The sequence below is a fragment of the Myotis lucifugus genome, unplaced genomic scaffold, assembly GCF_000147115.1.
Source record: "Myotis lucifugus unplaced genomic scaffold, Myoluc2.0 scaffold_205, whole genome shotgun sequence".
NCBI lineage: Eukaryota > Metazoa > Chordata > Mammalia > Chiroptera > Vespertilionidae > Myotis > Myotis lucifugus.
This window is the reverse complement of record NW_005871253.1, coordinates 2123818-2146332: the sequence shown is the minus strand read 5'-3', so window position 1 is coordinate 2146332 and position 22515 is coordinate 2123818. Positions and strand designations below refer to the sequence as shown.

The following is a 22515-nucleotide window of genomic DNA, read 5'->3' as shown; positions in this document are numbered from 1 at the left end:
TACCGGTACCGCTTCGTCTCTTGGGTCGCGCTGAACATCAGTTGAAAGGACAGAACAGGACTGATAGCTGTGTCCTTAACCCCTCTTCCAAGAAACAGCTGCAGAATGTATCAGTTACTCAGCCTGCCCTTATCTCGGCCAATGGGAAAGTGGGGAAAGCTAGCCCAAGGCCAAGAGTATGCTAGCCACCCCCCTGTCTTTGTGTAACCAGACCCTAGCTGCACTCTGTCCTTGCGTCACTAGCCCCCCAGCCCTAACTCAACCAACCGGAATCAACCAAATCAGTGGTCAGGGAGTACCCCCACCCTCCAACCCCAAGCCCTATAAATTCTTTGTTCTCTTGGAACTCAGGGCTCTCTCTTGCATCCAGTAATGGAGGCAGGAGGGGCACCAAGTCCCGGGCTTGAATAAAAGACCCTTTGCTCTTGCATCGGAAAAGGCTCCCTGGTGCTGGATTATTGGGGACCCTGAACTCTGTAGTGAAAATCTCCCTTCCCCTTTTATTTTGAACACCCAGTCCTCCCCACGGGCAATGAATGAAGTGGTTTTTTGTGTGTTTTTTTTATTTTATTGTTGTTGTTGTTTTGCTTCTCTTGTGATTTATTCCACTCTATTGCCTAATCATTTATTTCAGTGTACAATTCAATAACACTAATTATAGTTACAATGTTGTACAATCATCACCACTGTCCATTTCCAAAACTTTTCATCACCCCAAACATAAACCCTGCACCCAGTAAACAATAATTCCTCATTCCCTCCTTCCCTCAGCCCTTGATAACCTCTCATTTACTATATTTCTCTAAGAATTTGCCTATTTTAGATACCTCATATCCAAAGAATCACCTTTGTCCTTGTGTCTGGCTTATTACACTTTGCATACCATTTTTAAGGTTCAACCATCTTGTAGCAAATGTCAGAATTTCATTCTTTTTTATGGGCAAATAATATTCCATTGTCTGAATATACAATACTTTCTTTATTCATTTACCTGTTGGACTCAAATGAGTTGTTTCTATTGTTTGGCTACAGTGAATAATTCTGCTACGGACATTGGTGTACACATCTCTATTTGAGTCCCTGTTTTCAATTTTTTTTAGTACATTTCTAGGAATAGAATTTCTGGGTCAAATGGTAATTCCATGTTTAGCTTTTTGAGGAAATGCCAAACTGCATCAGTTCATATTCACACTAGCAATGTAGTAGGGTTCCAATTACTCCACATTTGTGTCAACAGTTGTTTTCCACTGTGGTACATCTACACGATGGAATATTATGCTGCTGTAAAAAAGAAGGAACTCTTACAATTTGCAACAGCATGGATGGAACTGGAGAGCATTATGCTAAGTGAATCAAGCCAGTCAATGAAGGAAAAATACCACATGATCTCACTCATTCATGGGTAATAAAGACCATTACAAACTTTTGAACAATAATAGATACAGAGGCAGAGCTGCCTCAAACTGATTGTCAAACTGCAGTGGGAAGGCCAGGGAGGGTTGGGGGGCAGGAGGGAGGGGGTAAGATATCAACCGAAGGACTTGTATGCATGCATATAAGCATAACTAATGGACATAAGACACTGGGGGATAAGGGAGGGCAGGGGATTGTCAAGGGCGGGGGGAGGGGGAGGAGGGAGGACACATATGTAATACCCTTTGTAATACTTTTAGCAATAAAAAAAAAGAAATTATTTTTCACAACAAAAAAAAACCAGTTGTTTTCCTTTTTCTAAATGATTGCCATCCTAGTGAGTGTGAAGTTGTATGTTGGGGTCCATCCCCAGCAGGTCCAGGGGTTCCCAAAGGCGTGGACGGAGTCGGCAAAGAAGGAATGGCACAGAGGCAGTGTTCAGTTGATCAGCATAGCCAGGTTCTCTAGCCAGGTTCTGTCTTTATTTCTCCTGTATTTATACCAGTTGATTTTAATCCTATCCATTCTATTCCAGGTCCCTTGAAACATATGCTGTGCAGACGTTTCTTCCCTGCAGCGACTGTGTCAAGCAGCAAGGATGGACTGGCTTCCGGCAAATTCCCCCTTTTTTATTTTTTAAATTTAAAAGTTTTATTTCTACAAGTCACAGCTGATGAACACCAAAGCCTTTCCATATAGAGACCATGCTCCAACTCGGTCCTATGGCACTGCTCTGCCAGAAGAGCTATCAGGAAAGGGGGTGGCACGACAAGCAGAAACCTGAAAAGTCCAAAGTCCTGGGTGGAAAGGGGTCAGGGCCCAAGGGCCTCAGCCAGAGCAGCCCCGGCAGCCGCAGTGTGTGCACTCAATGATCCTGCCCACTTCCAGCTGCTTTTGGGAACCCGGCAAATGCAATTTGTCCCAAAATTGGTGTCTCGGGTCTGAATGCATCGCAGGCAGCATAAGTTTTCATAACCCTGCTTTTTCCATTTTGCAATCAGGTTTTTGTCTGCATAGCCTTCTTTAATACAATATTCATATAGTTCTCTGCTTATGGCTTTCCGCTTATAGAAGAGGTCAAAAATATAGCGGGTTTTTTGGTGATGGATCCTGAAGATAGGCCACAGAGATTCCACTTTCCTCTTTCCCTCATGAGGTTCTGTTTCAGCTTTTCTCATCTTTTGATCTAATTCATCCAGTGTTGGTTCAATCAACTCCCAGCCATCTGGGGGAGCTTTCCGGCTTCTTTTGACTTTAGGCATTTTTCCCCACAAGATAATTTGCAAAGACTTCTAGTGCTGTCAGGTAGCCGAGCTCAGGCTCCCAAAGAGATGCAAAAGACAGAGGGATGTAACAGCAGCCTGCAGTGTAGTAGTGTCGATGTTGGGGTCCAGCCCCAGCTGGTCCAAGGGTTCCCAAAGGTGTGGATGGAGTCAGCAAAGAAGGAATGGCACGGAGGCAGTGTTCAGTTGATCAGCAAAGTCAGGTTTTCTAGCCAGGTTCTGTCTTTATTTCTCCTGTTACATCTGTATTTATACCAGTTGATTTTAATCCTATCCATTCTATTCCAAAGGTTAGGGCATTTCTTATCTCCATTCCAAGGTCATTCAATTGTTCTATTAAGCTACAAGGAAGTAACTGAAGGAGATTATCCTAAGTAAAGATTATGTAGCTTAAGCGTGATTGTTCGTAGTTAAAGTGATTAACTACCCTCCTGCACTTAGTTAAGGGATTTCATTCCCTCCCTAACTCCAGGGAAAAATCCCCACCTAGGGAAACAACCTTTCTCAGAGAGGTGACCTTGTTTAAAACACATAGCGCTAAGAAGGGGAACAAACATATTAAGAACAATATGCCATATACGCCAGGTCCCTTGAAACATATGCTGTGCAGATGTTTCTTCCCTGCAGTGCTTGTGTCAAGCAGCAAGGATGGACAGGCTTCCAGCAGTTGTATCTCATTGTGATTTTTGAATTAAACTGATTGGGGTGATATTGATTAATAAGATCATATAGGTTTCAAGTGTACATTTCTATGGTACAAGATCTGTATAGTGCATTGTGTGTCCACCACCCAAGGTAAAATAATTTTTCATCACCATATATTAGCCCCCCTTTACCATTAATAGCCCCCACCCTCTTCCCTCTGTTGTCTGTGCATATGAGTTTCAGTTTTATATCCCACATCTGAGTGAAATTATGGTTCTTAGCTTTTTCTGACTAAGTTATTTCACTTTGCATAATATTCTCAAGGTCTATCTATGTTGTCGTAAATGGCAGTAACTCATCTTTTCTTATGGCTGAGTGTTGTTTCTCAATATATATGTACCTCATCTTCTTTACCCAATCTTCTTTGGTTGTTTCCATGTATTGGCCCTTGTGAATAATGCTGCAATGAACATAGGGATGCCTGTATCTTTATGAATAAATATTTTCAAGTTTTTTGAGTAGATACTCAGAAGAGAGATTACAGGCACATATGGTAACCACTATTTTACTTTTTTGAGGAACCACCATACTGTTTTCTATAGAGACTGTACCAGTTTACATTCCCACCAGCAGCGAATGAGTTTTCATTTTTCTCCAAAACCTCTCCAACATTTGTTATTACCTGTCTTGTTGAATATAGCCATCCTAACAGATATGAGGTGTTATCTCATTATAGTTTTGATTTGCATTTCCCTAATAGCTAGTGAAGTTGAACATCTTTTCATATATCTGCTGGCTGTTTGTATGTCTTCTTGGGATAAGTGTCTGGTGATTTTTTAATTGGATTGTTTGTTTGGTGTTGAGTGCTATGAGTTCTTTATGTATTTTGGATATTAACCACTTGTTGGAATTGTTTGCAAATATCATTTCCCATTTGGTTGGTTGCCTTTTTGTTTTGTTGATGGTTTCTTTTGCTGTGCTGAAGCTTTTTAGTTTGGTATACTCCCATTCATTTATTTATGCCTTTACTTCCCAGCTAGAGCTACTTTAAAACTTTAAAAGTCAAGCTCAAAAAACTAAAAATAAAACTTCCTTTTGACCCAGAAATCCCACTTCTGGGAATATATCCTAAGAATCACAAAACATCAATCAGAAAAAAATATATGCACCCTATGTTTATAAGCAGTGTTATTTTCAACTAGAGGCCCAGTTCATGAAAATTCATGCACTGGAGGGGGGATCCCTCAGCTTGGCCTGCCCCCTCTCACAGTCGGGAGCCCTCAGGGGTGGGAGGCAACCCGGCAATCAGGGGAAGGCAATGCCCCCATCACACCTCTGCTGTTGCCACTGCCGGAAGCACAAGCCTTAGCCAGCCCTGGTTACCTGAGCCTTGGGCGGCCCTGGTGGCTGGGCAGCCACCATCCGAGGCTTGCCTGCACCTTGGGCCAGCCCTGGGCAGCTGGGGGTGCTGAGGGGACTGGGGGATTCTGGAGGCAGGCACCACAGCAAGGCTGAGGGGACTGGGCACTGCCATCTTGTGGTTGTGGGTACCACCATCTTTGAGGGTATGGCAGTCAATTAGTATATTCCCTCCTTATTGGCTGTGGGTGCCACCATCTTTGAGGGTGGGACAGTCAATTAGCATGTTTCTTCCTTACTGGCTGTGGGCACTGCCTTCTTTGTGATGGTGTGAAGGTCAATTGGCATATTCCCTCTTTATTAGATAGGATAGCCACTCTAACAGGTATGAGGTTACATCTCATTGTGATTTTAATTTGCATTTCTGTGATGATTAGTGATGTTGAGCATCTTTTTATATGTCTATTGGCCATCTGTACATCCTCTTTAAAGAAGTGTCTAGTCAGGTCCTGCACTCATTTTTTTTAAAAATTTATTTTATTGATTTTTTACAGAGAGGAAGAGGAGGGATAGAGAGTCAGAAACATCGATGAGAGAGAAACATCGATTAGCTGCTTCCTGCACACCTCCTACTGGGGATGTGCCCGCAACCAAGGTACATGCCCTTGACTGAAATCAAACCTGGGACCCTTCAGTCCGTAGGCCGACCCTCTATCCACTGAGCCAAACCGGTTAGGGCACTGCACCCATTTTTTAATTGGATTGTTTGTTGTTTGGGTGTTAAGTTATATGTATTCTTTATAAATTTTGGATATGAATCCCCTCTCAGATGTATTATTGGTGAATATGTTCTACCATTCAGTATATTGTCTTTTTGTTCTGTTTATATTTCCTTTGCTGTGCAAAAACTTTTAGTTTGATGTGGTCCCATTTGTTTATTTCTTTTGTCTCCCTTGCCCTAGAAGATATATCAGAACACAGATGCCTGATATTTGGAGAACAAGGTTCTTATTGCCCACCTGGGCTCCCACAAGTCATAAGCAATCTGCTCCAGGAATAAGAGTACTGTTGCCTGCAGTGAGGATGACATAGGTGGCCAATAGCTAAGAGCTGAAATTGACTAAAATTAACTAAGATTTACTGTCCAAGCCTTCCTCTGGAAGCTGCATGCCTTAAAATAGACTCCAGAATTCCAAAATAGTTACCGGGCACTTTCTATAAATGTAATTGTTGTCCAGGTGGTGATGGAGTCCTGGTGATTCCTACTCGGCCATCTTCCCTAGGGTCACGTGATAGTGTCTTTTGATGCACAAAAGTTTTTCATTTTGATAAAGTATGATTTTTTATTTTGTTATTTTAAATACATCATTACCAAATCCAAGTTCATATAACTTCTCCCTGTGTTTTCTTCTAAGTTTCTTACAGTTTTGTCTCTTAAATTCAGGTCTTTGATTCATTTTAAGTTAATTTTTGTATATAATATTATGTAAGGGTCCAACTTTGTTCTTTTGTATGTGGATATTTAGTTTTCCCAGCACCATTTGTAGAGAAGATTGTTTTTTCCCCATGGAATGATCTTGGCACCCTCATTTGATGTGAGGGTTTATTTCTGGGCTCTCTATTCTATTTCATTTGTTTATATATCTGTCCTTAGGCCAATATCGTACTGTTTCAATTACTATAGTTTTGTAATGTTTGAAATCAGGAAGTATGAGTTCTCCAGTTTTGTTCTTCTCATTCCAGATTGTTTTGGCTAGTCTGGATCCCTTGAAATACCATATGAATTTTAGGATGAGTTTTTCCATTTCTGCAAAAATGTCATTGGGACTTTAATAGGCATTGCGCTGAATCTCTAGATCACTTTGGATGATATCGAACAATGTTAAATCTTTTAGTCCATGAACATAAGATGTCTCATTTATACTTATTTAGGTCTTCTTTAATTTCTTTCAGCAATGTTTTGCAATGGTCATCACCCTGGGACGGACAAATGGAGATTCATACAGTTCTAAAAATGTGATGTAACTAGTTCACTCATTCTTTCATTCACTCATTTGTTCGTGCAATGAATGTTTATGGAGAGTCTACTCTGCACCAGGCCATGTTGGAGATACAATAATGAACAAGCAATGATATTCTATAATGAAACATTTGCTAAGGACTTTTCATACACTGGACCCATCTGAGCACCAGGGATACAAAGACATGTCAGGGTCTGCCCTCAAGGAGTTCAGTCAGTTAGGAGGTCAAACATACAAACCAGGAATACAGTGGCGATACATAAGTGCCTGTATGAGAGTATGGAGGCCTCAACTCCAATATGTGTATGTTTGGCGCAGAGTGAGTAGGGGTCAGAGAAGTGTTAACATTCGTGCTATTTGTGTTGGGTGCAAAGGTGCCAAGATTATTCAACGGGGAAAAACAATCTTCTCAACAAATGGCGCTGGAAAAACTGAATATCCACTTGCAAAAGAATGAAGTTGGACCCTTTGTCACAGGAAAACATGAAATGTGGCATGGGACAGGTTACAGGGTACATTCTCAGGAGAGGAAATAACAGGTACAAAAGAACTGAAGCAGGGACGCATGAAGAGTGGGTGTGTGTTGTAGGGAAGCGTGGCTGAGGCAAGTGAGCAGGGGCTGGTCAGGCATGAAAGGCCTCACATGCTATGCTGAGTTGGAACATTATCCTGAAGGCAAAGGATGCACCCTGAGGGATGAGGAGCTTGTAGCGATGACGTGTTCAGAGTTTCAGCCTCGAAAGATGATGATGATTTCAGGAGGGAAAATGAGTGGGAGAGGTGACACAAATAGAGGCATCAAAGATAAGCCACTGTCATAGTCCAGGCCAGGAACAGTGCAGAGGGACAGGCTTGCAAGACACTTAGGAAGTGACTGATCCCCTCTAGCAGGTGAAGGAAAAGGGGAAAGAAAGGATGACACCTCGAAGTATCCAGACCCAGCTCCTACCACCCTATAAATATAGATACGACTACAGTGAACCCCAGAAAAACAATCCAAGTGGGCTTAAGCAGAGCATCAACCAAGAGGCAAATTATCCCTGTCCTCCCAGGTAACCCAAGTAGAGGCCCTACCCCGGGCGCCTGTGGGAAGTCTTCTTTAAGACTTTCTCACATCCTTTCCCTTGGCCCTCATCTCTTCCTGTGTTTTTAGGAGACTAGGACTGTTCCCCGCCCCCCCTTCTTCCACTGTTCCCAGCTGCCCTGGGCTGACAGGGAGTCTTTGACAGTCATGCACACAAAGCTGAAATTTAAGTCCCTGCACAGCGCTTGCCCAAGCTCCTCCAAAAGGCTTGTCTTTGCATGTTCAAAGTAGACAAGAGGCTGTTTGTTTTGGCTAACACACACCCAAAATGCTGATAGAATAAAACATGACAACATCATATGACAGGTTTTAATGCCAGAAACTTTAAGAGCAATATGAAACTGGAAGATGAGGAGAAAGGGGTGGGGGGAAGGTGCTCTTACAATTTTCGGGGACAGGGCAGTTTGGGGGCATTTGTATATGTCTGACCTTTACATGGTCATAATGAGGCATTTATTCAAGAGAGAAATGCCACAAGTAGAGAAACAAAATCTATCCTATGCTTGATAATGTTGCTTGACATAAACATCTTAAAATGAAACTTCCCATATGATATCATCTGGGTAAAAACTCCATTGGTTTTTTTATCTGCACTATTTTTTTTGTCTAGTCCATTCCTGTGTAGTTTAAGAAAGTGATGACTAATAGACAATAATTTGGAATCTCCCCACACTAACCTGACCAATATATTTTGAATGGTTCCATTGTGACATATTAACTAAAACTTGTTAACCTGCGCTCACTGTTCTTCTCTATCCATTTCACTTCTCTGGATTGGCTGCACAAGTTGAATGATTAACAAGCAGATTGTTTTAAATAGCATATGTTATAAGATCAAAAAGTCAGTCTATTAGTGGAAAAGCCTGTCAGAATTTATTAAAAGATTAGATTTATAGGTTCTTTCAAAAAAATAAATGTTTTTGTTAGCGCTTCCAGCAATAGGAAGCCTCAGAGGACTGACTGTCAGATACTGGCAGGTGACACTTAGCTGGCCCCGGCACTGTGCTAAATGAGTTTCATTTCTCACCCCATCTTCTCAGTAACACTGTGAGGTAGTTTGTTTGTTTGTTTGTTTGTTTGGTGTGTGGTTTTGTTTTTGTTTTTCTGTTACTATTACCCCACGCACAGGTGCGGAAACTGAGGCATAAAATCACACAGAAGTGGGGAGGGAGCTTGGATCCAACCTCTATGTTAAGAGCTGGAGTTCTGGCTTATGAACCATTTTGCTGGACAAAGCCCAGCGGCACTGGAGGACATGCAAGCGGCACATCCCTCAGGAAGTGTCATGGCATCTGTATCTTAAGCCTCCTTTACACCATGCCACCTGCTCCTTGACTTTGAGGTTTCAAAAATGCAGGTGGGGGGAGGGGCAAGACCTGCCCAAAAGAAGCGAGCAAAACAATTCATGCTCAACAAATAGTCACATCAACTCTTGGTGAATAAATCGAATCGGTGCTTCCAGGTTCTCTGCCCCTGGTCTTGCCTTAAGCCCTACAATTTTTTCTCTCAATCTGCTTAGCGCTGCTCTTTCATACAGAGGCTACAAAGATAAAGTTGTTCCCAGTCCCCAGTTAAATTGTCACAAAGAGCAGATTAATCGGGGTCCCTGAGGCAGTGAGAGCTTCAGAGGTGCCTCGGCTGGAGAGAAGGACGCACACTGTAAGAAGGAAAACTCGTTCCAGGCCCACCGATGTTTTCCCAGTTGTTGGAGTCATCAGATCAAGTTCATGTGCACTACTAGCAATTTTAACAAGAGATGATATCCTACAATGAAAATGTCTTATGAATCTTATTTTAATTGTAAATATAATATGTATAGTGGGTCACATTGTGAGATGTGTTCCTTGCATGAGTTGTACTCAAAAATATTGGAAAGACAATTGTTCTTTTTAAAAAATCATCCTCCTCCCCAAATTAGGATATCTCTAGTCCTTTCGGTCCAGTGAGATTCTGTGTAAACCACATAAAAGAAAACATTTGTAGAGGGCCCCTGGGAAGGCATATGGGCATTTATCTAATAATTGTCAGCTGAATTCAGGGCGATAGGCAGAGCCACTCCCTGGATACACATCTTGCCAAAAAGGCAGACATGTTCTCAGCATTGACTCTCCTTTGCCCAGATGTCGGGGCGTGGGTTGTATTTATTATAAATCCAGCCAAGCACCAGGAATGAATAGGACTCTTCCCTCAGACTAGCAAGTCAGTTTTGACCCCAATCCCTGGCTTAATGGCCAAAGGACACCAAGCGCCCCGCCCTGTGGGAGGGGCCCTGAGGTGGAGCCACGCCCTCGGGTTCCTGACTGCTGGTCATGCCCACTGCCAGGCTGCCCAGAACTGACGTAACTTCCTGATATTTGGGAGTATAAATTAAACACGCGGTTCTGGTGCTGGGGTCCCTGTCTCACCATCAGAAGAGGATGGCGGTCCCACCCGGTCCCAGCTTTTTCCTTCCATTTTTGTGTCTTGTCTCATTCTTTCATGTTTCTCAAACCCCAGCCACCTCTACTCAAATAACCAGACCTCTCTCTCTAGCCGCGCTGGACGCGGAAAAGAGAGACCCCTTTCCATAAACATTTACAGAACACTTATAGTTATGGGGGACAAGGTAGAAGAGGACCCCTTCCCCCAGAAACCATGATACAGTTTTGTTTTGTTTTGGTTAACATATTTTTATTGATTTCAGAGAGGAAGGGAGAGGGAGGGAGAGTTAGAAACATCAATGATGAGAGACTATCATTGATTGGCTGCCTCCTGCATGCCCTACACTGGCAATGGAGCCCACAACCCAGGGACGTGCCCTGACAGGGAATCGAACTGTGACTTCCTGGTTCATAGGTCAACACTCAACCACTGAGCCATGCCAGCTAGGCCCATGATACAGTTTTTTGTCATATCACCTTTACTGATAAAGACTGTAGTCTACCAAGTTTTGGCAGGCTGAAAAGTATTTATTCAAGAACGGGAATGTGGGATGGAACGTGTGGGACAAGTCAGACCTTGTCAGTGCCTCTGAGTCTGGTTTCCTGGTGGTCAGATTGTCAACACTGAAACAGCGGCCTCTCCTGACGGCCACCACGCAATACCATAGTAGGAAACACCATAGTAGTGTTTTTCGCCATCGACTCCAGTCACTATCCCCGTTGAGTAGCTTCTTTGGCTGGAAATTTCTCATCCTCTTGCTGAATCCAATCAAAGTCCATCACGCCAGACCTCCTATTTTTCTCCCATTTCACAGTACCTCTTCCCACCAAAATCAGGATCCTTCTTCCAAATTCTCCCCAGACTCCAAACCTTGCCTGGGGAGCCCAACCTCACACCAATTCCTGCCTCATCCAATTTTCCTCAAATACCTTTGCAATCACTACTTATGGGATCACTTGTGTCTATGACTGTACCATTTGGTTCTTTGCATATTGGTAGCCCCCACCTACACCCCCCCAAAACTTGTGCCATATGCTCAGAAGAGAGTTAGTCCCTGCCAGGGCAAGGACCACCAACCCCTGAAGGTTACATACCATGCAGTGGGCGCTCAGGTGCAGCCTGACTACCATGCATGTGTGGTTCATCTAGAAGACAGATATTCTAGGGAAGGGGGATGAAGTATCCTGGGGAAATCTTTGGAGAAGCTAGTGTCTGCATCTCAGGCATGTGGACTTGATGTGCTTCTGTAGATGCAGTCTTTGGCTTAACTCACATAGCTACCTCTATTGCGTGGATAACCCTGCCAGACCCCCTGGCTGAGCACCTGCTTCTTTGCCTGCCCATTACCACCACCTATCGGCTCCTAAAGGAAATGAAAATGAGAGATGTGTGTTTCTGAGAGTATGTGTTTCCATCTGAGTTTCTAAGAGGCTTTCAGGGGCTGGGAAATGATCATAGGAAAAGCCAACATGAGAGAATTTGATGCCTGACGAATGCTTTTGCCAACTATTCCTGACTCTGTCCTCCTGCCCCTCAGGAAAGTTGGTTTAGGGAACTCAAACATGGCCCCAGCATTTGTGCATAAAACAGAAAGACAGAGGTGAGGCCCAAAAGAAAAAATGAACCCAGCTGGTATGGCTCAGTAGTTGAGCATTGACCTATGAACCAAGAGGTCATGGTTCAATTCCCGGTCAGGGCACATGCCCAGGTTGCAGGCTCAGTCCCCAGTGTGGGGCATGCAGGGGTCAGCCAGTCAATGATTCTCTCTCATCATTGATATTTATATCTCTCCCTCTCCTGTCCTCTTTAAAATCAATAAAATATATTTTTTTTAAAAAAAAAAGAGAAAAAATGGCCCTAACTGGTTTGGCTCAGTGGATAGGCGTCAGCCTGCAGACTGAAGGGTTCCAGGTTCGATTCCGGTCAAGGGCATGTACCTTGGTTGCGGGTACATCCCCAGTAGGGGGTATGCAGGAGGCAGCTGATCGATGTTTCTCGCTCATATTTCTAACTATCCCTCTCCCTTCCTCTCTGTAAAAAATCAATAAAATATATTTTTTTAAAAGAGAGATAAAATGAACCTAGAGAGGCTACCAGCATTCTGAGAAAACCAGTGCTCCACGCCCACATTTCCAAGCACTTTGCTTCTGCAGAATTTGTATCCATGAGGCATCTATAAGATTACCTCCCTTCACCAGGGCCTAAACTATAGCCTGTTAGCAAAGCAAAACCACATCTAGAACGTTCTATGGTGCTTCCAGCCAAACCTTTCTCTTCATGTTGCATCAGCAGAAGGACAGCCACTGAAGCAGAATCTCACATGATAAGCCAAGCTATTCTCAGAAAACACAAGTGTTTCCCAACACAGAATGTAGGTTGTATCCCAAGCCATCAAAAGTGGAAGAGTTCGCATTGAAAACTCCTGGCGGTGAGCTGAGGCTGCCACCACTAACCCTAACAAAATCTGTCTAGAATGGGCGGTGTGGAGTTAAGCTCATGATGATTTTCTCAGAAGGCAAGAGTCTAAAGTTGGTCCTTCCCTGTTTTCAATTCGGATGTCTGTCATTGCTTCAAGAAGTACATAACGCAGTTTTTCCTAATCTTGAGAAACTTCAGGGGTAACTATTGTGCCACAAGAAGTTAGTTTTCAATGAAAAAACAACAACAGGCAAACTCTTCTTATTTATCTACCACTATGTATGTAACAAGCTACTCCAAAATGTAATGGCTTAAAACAACTTATTACTAAATTAAAGCAAATTATTACATTTAAATAACAATGCATCACTTCTCACCATGGCTGGGTGGTTCTTCTGCTCGAAATCATGTCATCTGTGGCCACTCATGTGTCCAGCTGGGAGGGGCTGGGAGACCCAAGACAGCCCCTCCCACAGGTCTGGAGCCTCAGCTCCATGGAATGTCTCAGCCTCCAGCGCCTCTTCACCAGGACATCCGGGGCTTTGTTACAACGTGGCAGCTGGTTCCAGAGGATCAAACAGAAACTCCCAGATCTCTTCACAAGCACACACACAGCATCACTTCCGTTTCATTGTGCTGGTCAGAGTAAGTCACAAGCCAGCCCAGATTCAAGGGCGGGGGCGGGGGGGTGGAAATAGACTCCCCTTATCAATGGAAGGAGCCTTATCACCCACCTATGCAACGACAACCCATCACCTAGACCCGTGGTCGGCAAACCGTGGTTGGCCCCTTGAGTGTGGCTCTTCCTAAGCCTTAGGAGTACCCTAATTAAGTTAATAACAGTGTACCTACCTATATAGTTTAAGTTTAAAAAATTTGGCTCTCAAAATAAATTTCCATCGTTGTACTGTTGATATTTGGCTCTGTTGACTAATGAGTTTGCCGACCGCTGACCTAGAGCAGTGGTTCTCAACCTTCTGGCCCTTTAAATACAGTTCCTCATGTTGTGACCCAACCATAAAATTATTTTTGTTGCTACTTCATAACTGTAATGTTGCTACTGTTATGAATCGTAATGTAAATATCTGATATGCAGGATGGTCTTAGGCGACCCCTGTGAAAGGGTCGTTCGACCGCCAAAGGGGTCGTGACCCACACGTTGAGAACCGCTGACCTAGACCATAACAGAGCAAGTGGCAACCTCTCTGAAGGGACTGTCTTAATCTGTAGTCAACAGTTACTACTTGGAAGGTCATTAGGACTAAGTGAGAATGTTACAGTTAGTGCGCCGCACCTGGCACATGCTTGTGGCTCAGCGGATGTTGCCAAATCCCACAAAATCCTGGACCCCAATCTGTAATTATTCATTGGCCATTAAATAGCTGCATATCTAATAATTAACATGACTCTAAAGTCAAGATGAGTGTAAACACTATTTTGAGATACCTGCAGAAAACAGATTTCTATTGATGACAGAATCACAGGCACTGCTAATACCACGGTGAGGTGTTGCCTCTGTAATTGAAGGAAATGCTAATTTGGGTGTAGCTTTCCATAAAAATAAAGGTGCAGATGTATTTCTTACTCAGGTTTACAGATCTCAGAGTGTCTGTTAACAACAGTCATGCATGGTTGCCCAAAGCCATAATCTTGGCAGCCATCTGAGTATGATCGTCTCCACTTTCCAGCTAAGAAGGTCAAGGCTTGACAGGTTTAAGTTCCCAGCAATGAGCAGACCCAGCTCTGGAGCCCACCCTCTTCTTACCACCCCACGTTAGTGCGAAGCGTGTCTTCCATCTACGCAGCCTCACAAGGTGAAGCCAGTTTCTCACGCCTTGTCGCCAGGAAGAGAGAAGCGGAGAGTAAATCCTGCAGTTCCTCCTTTCCCTTCCCACCTCCCAAGCGTGTGCTCGGAGACAGAAGGAAGCTTGGATATAGGCAAGGTCTTTATCGGAGAGATGCTTGTGTGGAAAATTCCATGCAGCAAGGCCTGCATTTAAACTCTGCCACCTAGTGTGGGAAGCTGAGGCCCCGGAGAGTCAGTGAGTTTGGGCCTGGTTAATATCGGCAGCATCCACGGCGCTCTACGGGGCCCTGAAGACTTCGGAGGTGGGAATACTGCCTCTCGCCTGGGCAGGGCACAAAGGCTGGCCTTTGGAAATGCCTCCCCAGCCTTTGACGGCAGGGAGGTGTAAAATTGCAGTCACCTGGCCAAGCCCCAACTCAGGAAATTGCTTTTTGCCTACTGGGACTCCACATGCCTTTTCACTTCACTGGATTCTGTCCCAGCAGCCGATGAGATGAGCATCTGCCAGGCCCTGGGCCCACTCCCTGGCACCTGGGCCTCGCCTCAGTGATCCCTCACCGACGATCCCCTCAGTCAGCTCGGAGCAGAGCAGAGCTCTGGGTTGGGAAGGCACGCTGCAGAGATGAACTGGAAATAAAGACTTAGAGATATCTGGAGCCCCTTGATTAGTCAAAGTACCAACTCAGCCACCAGCCTTCCCAGCTTCAATCTCTTCTGGGGGTTCGATGTGCTATACAGGCTCAGTTCCCCTGTGCAAAATGTCCCTGGTGGGGAAGCAAATTGAGAGCAGATTTCATTCAGTGTGAAGCTTTTAAAGGGGCTTTAGAAGCTGTTTATTATTATTTTTATTATTATTATTATTATTATTAAATTAATCTGGATCTATTCATGAAGAAATAATCAGACAAATCCAAATTGAGAGACATTCTGAAAGCAACTGGCCTGGATTTATCAAAATTGTCAATGTCACCCTAGCTGGTTTGGCTCAGTGGATAGAGTGTCAGCCTGCAGACTGAAGGGTCCCGGGTTCCATTCCGGTCAAGGGCACATGCCCAGGTTGTGGGCGAGATTCCCATTAGGGGGCATGCAGGAGGCAGCCAATCAATGATTCTCTCCCATTATTGATGTTTATATCTCTCTCTCCCTCTCCCTTCCTCTCTGAAATCAATAACAAATAAATAAACAAATAATGATAAAATTGTCAATGTCACGAGGGAAAGGCTGAGGACTGTTCTGGAGTAGAGGAGATAGTACAGCTAACTGCAGTGAGTGGCTCTGGGTTGGATCCTGGAGCAAACAAAGAAACAGTTATAAAGGGCATTATTTGCACAATGGGAGATTTAAATATAGGCTCTATATTAAATAATATATTAGATAACATTAGATAATAATAAATGCTAAATTTTATTATATCAATAACTACACTATGGTTATATAGGCAGATGTCCTTGGTCTTAAGAGGTGTAGTTAGAGATGAAGGGTCATAGGCCTGTGATTGCATCTCAGATGGATTTAGAAGAAACAATTAGATAGAGATAAAGATTCTTTGCTTGACCAAACTGTAGTCAGGCATCTGCGCCATCTCTGAGGCTCATGTGTGCACTTCCTTGTAAAATCCACTTTTAGCAAGAACCCTCCTAAGTCCATGTAACCAGAAGCCCCCACATCCGATAGCTGATCACCTCAATTCCTGATCGGGTTCCTTCTCCACCTCCCACAGGTGATAGGTGATCACCCTGGTTGGTCTTCAGCAAGAATCCTGTTAGGTACCAGGATGATCACTTAGTAAGTTATGTGATGTCTAATTCCTGGGGTGTACACCTGAAATTAATATAATATTGTATGTCAATTTTAATTGAAAAATAAAAAAAACTACTTAAAGTAAAAAATATTACATAGTTAATGAGGAAAAAGCAGAATCCTGTTAGGTCAGTTTAGCTAGAACCCCCTCCTCACCCCTTACCCTGATGTTTCCTCTTAGTAATTTTCCAACCACTGCCCCCCACCCTGTTCCTTGGCTACAAATTCCCACTTGCCCATGCTGCATTGAATTGAGTCCAGCCTCCCTCCCGCACTGCAAAATCCCATTGCAGCCGTCCCTACACCTATCGCTAAAGGCTGCTGACCCTGAATTAGTCATATTCTGTCATTATCCCAGGAACCTGATAATTCCCGAGAGGGAAGGAGGGAAGGAAGGAAGGAAGGAAGGAAGGAAGGAAGGAAGGAAGGAAGGAAGGAAGGAAGGAAGGGAGGAAGGACATGGGGAAGGAAGGACAGAAAGGATGAGAAACTGAGGCATGCCAGAGTTTAGGATGCTAAATTGCCCCAGGAGATTCATGGAAGCCTATTTTTGTTGTTGTTAAAAATGAACCACAACGCAGAAATAAATAAATAAGTAACCTGGAACATGTGAGAATTCCCCAATGAGAGAGCAATCATAAAGATTGCTAATGAAATTGTGAATGAAAGAAAAAGTTTGGACCTTCATTGCATGGCATGTACAATTTTCCAGTCATTCAAAACTACCATTAAACACAGTGCTACATTTGATTTGCTAATACTTCATTTAAATTTTTATGCATATTTATACATATTTACTATAGGATTAAGCCACTCTGATCAAATGTTTATAAAACTTTTCATCTCCTTCTGTGCATTGCAAGCAACAGTTTTGTAAAATATTATTTCCTTGATTATTTGATAAAAGTTTTCCCATTAGACCATCTGTCCTGACATCATTTAGATTATTTTCTGTTTCTTTCATGATAATTATTACCAGTATATCAACTACTCTATCACTTCTTTTGTCAATTTAATCATGTACACTATGTTAAAAAAAAAAAAGCATGTATTTTGCCCTATCCTTTTGGCTCAGTGGACAGAGCATCGGCCTGCAGACTGAAGGGTCCCAGGTTCGATTCTTGTCAAGGGCATATGCCCAGGTTGCAGGCTCGATCCCCAGTAGGAGGCATGCAGAAGGCAGCCAATCAATGATTCTCTCTCATCATTGATGTTTCTCTCTCTCTCTCTCTCTCTCTCTCTCTCTCTCTCTCTCTCTCCCTCCTACCCTCCCTCCCTCCCTCTTGCTTCCTCTCTGAAATAAACAAAAATATATATTTTTTAAATCATGTATTTCATCAAAATTTCAAATTCTTAGTTTAAAATCACATGTAGTATTCTTGTATAATTTAAAATTATCTTCATATATGTAATTTTTTTCTCTTTTCTTATCTCCAACATTGTTTAGTTGTATCTTTCCACTGATTTTATCTGGACAGACCTTGTCAAAGTTTATCTATTTATTTTTGTGCGGTTTTTTTTTTCATATAATCATGTAGGTTCTCTTCTCTGTTAATTGTGTGTACATAACTCCTGTTTGACGTTTTGTTTATTTGTAATAGTAGTTTACATTACATGTTCTTGAAATTATATTCTTTATCTCAGTGGCTTGCCTTTATCGATGTTGTCCTTTTATGCAGAAATATTAAAATTTTATGTAGTAAAAAAAAAAAATTACCATTAAACAATGTGCCAGTTGTTCAGCCATTATCTCTGAGCTTCCAATCCCACCTCCCATCCCGGACTTCGAGATGCTGGGCCTGGGTTCCTGCATCCACACTTCTGCTCAGCCAGCTGCCCTGACTCCCACTGGCATCTACCTAGAGGGTAACAGAGGGAGACGTGAGGCTGGAGGAGGGAGAGGAGCCCCTTCCTTCTGCTCCGGGGACTTCCTCTTCCTGTCCATACCATTCATTCAGCAGTGCCTTCGCCAGGTCATGGTGGCTCCTGCCCACAGCGCAACTAAATCTATGGTGCAGTTTTTCCAACACTGGCAGGTTCGTTTTCACTGTGACCCGGGTCAGATACCAGAGTTTCATGGGCCCCTCCTCTGAGCTCTTACATTTTAACAATTTCAAACCTTTTGTTGTTGTTGTTTTTCTCTCATCCTTAGGGGAAGAGCCTGTTTCTTTTCGTTGCCATCACCACAGTGCCTTAGGGTTCTCTTTCTGCCTCTCAGTCCCCCAGCTAACAGTTCTTTATGTAAAATTCTCTTTGTTAAAATCACAGTGTGGTTGGGTCTCCTGGCTGGTGCGAGCACTCTCTGTGAACCAGCACGAAAGCCCCGTGGTAGGTATTAAACCAAAGGAAACATCTTCCCCAAAGGCTGACATATTTCTGAAGGATGAGAAGACAGTTCCCAAGGAGAATCAGCCTTTGTATTTTGCTGAATTGGACAAACAGTTGGATGAGTACAGTTTGTGGTTCCCAGGGACAGTGTCCCTCCATTCCAAGGAAATGACTTCAGATATCAAGTTTCCCATGGCCGCCTCTGACATGCCAGGGGACAGCAGGGGACTTGGACACAAAGCTGACCATTCCTCAGGTCAGCCAGGAGGGGGTCCGCTCAGCAAACAGATCGTCCCTATGTGCTCACTTTCCCAAGTCGATGCATCGCCCCCGGCATGGTGGGTGTCTGCTGCTGTGTTGGGCAGGTTATTTAATAGCCACGGAGCCAACAGGACATTTCAGATCTTGGCAGGATTCTCTTGGCAGCTGTAAAATGCCTAATTTAATTGTCCTCTAGACCCGTGTGTGAGACTGAAACAGTTTTTTGGGGATGAGAAGTCTGGTGCTGAAGAGGAAGAGGAAGGTCCAGGCAGCCATAGCCACTCAGAGCTCAGCTCAGCCTCCAAAAGCTGTCTTCTTCCTTTTGCAGGTCATCTGGCGGAGGCACGTGGCCTCATAAACCCCATCTGCATCCCCCCACCCCCAACTACCCACCCCAGTCTTCACTAGCCTTGAGCCTCCTTGAGAACCAGAATTGGGTTTTATTTACATCAGTGTCTCTGGTGAGCAGCGTGGTTCCTGACCCCTGCCAATGCTACTGGTGTTTTCCCTAAGCTGAAATGGAATTGAGTGTGATCATTTCTGGCAGAAGCTTGAAGGACTTATGTAGAAACATAACTGCAACTCTGACCCCCCCACAGCCTATACTGTTTTGCCTTTCCATTCACCTCTGCTTTCCCTTTCTTTAATCGGCAGAGAAAGGGGGGGACGGGGGGGACGGGAGGGGGCCTGGCTATTCTTTCCCACTCATGGCCTCAGTGAAAAGGCCCAGAGCTGGGAAAAGGGCCCCAAGGGCCCCAAATGGCCTCAGGTACAGGATGAGGCAGCTATGACATGAGACAGGCAAGAGCACTCTTCTCTCCCAGGTTAAACATTGAGCCCTTCCAACTTCCTTCGAAACTAAAAAAAGAAAAAGAAAAGTTTACTTATGTAAAGCGTTTAGCACATAGCAGGTATCAAATCAAATATCATATATTATCAGCAATTAATTAATTGATCAAAAACAATGATGCAGACCTATTTTTATTGTCTGGAAAAACGCCTAGGATGTAGTGTTGAATGGAGGAAAAGCAGGTTACCCAATAGAATGCAAGGCCAAATCCACTTATGGACAAAGGCATGTTTCATTTCCTTTTGGATATATTCACAGCAAGATGTCCACAAGGACAGCAACCTGAGTGTTTACAGTGGGGAACTAGGATAGGGGGCTTCCGGCCTTTTATTTTATTCCTTGTGGGGTTTTTAAAATATATGTTTTTATTAATTTTGGAGAGGAAGGGAGCGGGAGATAGAAACATCAATGATGAGAGAGAATCATTGATCAGCTGCCTCCTGCACGCCCCCTACTGGGGATCATGCCCACACCCCAGGTATGTGCCCTTGACGGGAATCAAACCGGGGACCCTTCAGTCCGCAGGCCAATGCTCTATCCACGGAGCCAAACCAGCTAGGGCTATTTTCTTCTTTGTATATTTCTATGTTGTTTGATTTTCTTTTTCCTTTCTTTCTTTCTTTTTTTTTTTAGAACACATCTATATTTTTTCAATCAAATTTTTTTGAATTTTAAAAGGACTAAAAAATCACAAGTCCATGGACCTTGTTTGCTCAGGCCTGGCGTCATCTGAGGATCTGGCCAGGTGTCCTGGACGTGAGGAACAACAGGCCATTTTTCACCTCCCCTGGTTCCCCCCTCAATATACTCAATTAACACTGACATTCGATGACCTTTGACAAACTTGCTTCTCTTTGGCTCACTCAGCCTGGGCATTCTTCACCAGTTCTCTGCCAGGCACATAGGAGGCATTTAGTGATGTGTGTTTGTTTCTGTATTTTCCCCGCAATTGTGGGGATTATGTTATCCCATTTTTCCCTCATCTCACACAGCTGATATTGTGTGCCTGCACTGTGTGTGTGTGCTGAGGGAATGACAATGCACATGCAGAAGATTCTCTGAAACCTACTTTGGAGGTTTTTAAGGGCATCCAATCTGTCCTGCAAAAATCCAGCTTGTAGCAACATTTCCCGAGTCCGGGCTTTCTGAAGCCTTGACCGGCGCTGAGGTGCCGAGTGCCAAGCTGACCACAAGGTGGCAGTCTTCCCCCGCATCAGGCCCGCGTCCGCCTGCCTCCCGGAGGCGGGTGCTTCTGAATCCAGCTTTTGTTGCCGGAAGCAATTCTAGGAAAGAGATTCTTCACTGAAGAGACCTTCATTAAAGAAGAGACAGTGGGATTAAATATTCAGAAACAGAAGATCTGGAAGAAGAAACTACAATTTCCCAACACCACGTGCTCACCCAGCCTTCTCTTCAGCAGAAGTTGCCAGAGTTTTGTGTCCATTTGCAGGCTGGCGTGGCCTTAGAATTGCCAAGCATCCTGGGAGCTCTGAATCCACATTCCTTTATTCCTTTGTGCCACTCAGAGCCAGATATTGATGCCTGAAAACAAGATACATAAGCTTCATTCTTTAAGTGCCTTTTCCTTAAACAAGAACGCTTTAATACTTACCAAGGTGGGGAAGCTACATGATTTAAAATCTATGCGAACAGAAATAAAAAATTATTTGTAGCGGGCTTCACTTTTACACCCACCAACAAAGAAAGACATTCACCATTTTCTGCCTTCCCAGGGCCCCAAAATACAACACAGGCCTGTTCTCCTGCTCCGGGCAGAAGCCGCAGCTGAAGCTGTGCTTTATCTGCGTCTCTCTCTCAATATTTACCAACCAATAAATCTTTTCTCCCCAAAGACAACTGACATTCGAATCCCGTTCATGTGGAGGCTTGTTATCCAAATAATATTAAATAAACCGCTTCATTATCCACTGAAAAAGTATTAAGATGGATTTTTTTTTCCTGGTGGGTCAATATTGAAGGAGAGGAGGGGGTATTGCCATCTGAGGAGAGGGCAGCTGCCTGTCTGTAATGAGCACATCTCAATCCAAGGGACTCCTGCTCTGGGAGCTGGCCGGGCGCGCCCTCCCTGTCACAGGGCCTGTGTGTTAATCAGCACGAACCTGTCTATTGTGGCTCAGAGGGCTTCCCGTAGTGCAGTGATGGCGAACCTTTTGAGCTCTGCGTGTCAGCATTTTGAAAAACCCTAACTTAACTCTGGTGTCGTGTCACATATAGAAATTTTTTGATATTTGCAACCACAGTAAAACAAAGACATATTTTTGATATCTATTTTATATATTTAAATGCCATTTAACAAAGAAAAATCAACCCAAAAAATGAGTTCGCGTGTCACCTCTGACACACGTGTCATAGGTTCACCATCACTGCCGTAGTGGCATCTCCAAAGCTGACACCTGCAGGGGCCAACCTGTCTGTATGTTTTCTCATCTCTCTCTGAGGACTCCATAGAACAGAAAGGGTTGCGGTAGCCGGGGGAGGATTTCCTCCATTTCCCAAGTGGAATAAGTCAGTCTTTGGATAAGAATTTTCATGTTATTGTTCCATGAGCCAATACCACCTCCTCTTCCTTCTGGGAGAAGTGTGTGTGGTGCCAGTGGAGAGACCATTGACCAGAGGCGGTCAGGGGGTGGGGCTGGCCCTGCCGCTCACTGCCTGGTGGGACCAGCCCGTGAACCTCTGCGCCTCAGTTTCTCCGCCGTAGCCTGAGTTGTCCCACTCTCTGCTCCTTCAACCCTTCCCATAACTCTGCTTGTCAAGGATCTGAAAGGAAGGAAGCGCTTTAGGGCACTGAGAACTCTCTGCCA

At 43.9% G+C, this 22515-nt stretch overlaps 1 pseudogene; it reads right to left on the bottom strand.

The window, feature by feature from the left end:
- Positions 1 to 2115: 2115 nt before the first annotated feature.
- On the bottom strand, positions 2116 to 2752 carry LOC102442079 (annotated as a pseudogene).
- Positions 2753 to 22515: the final 19763 nt, after the last annotated feature.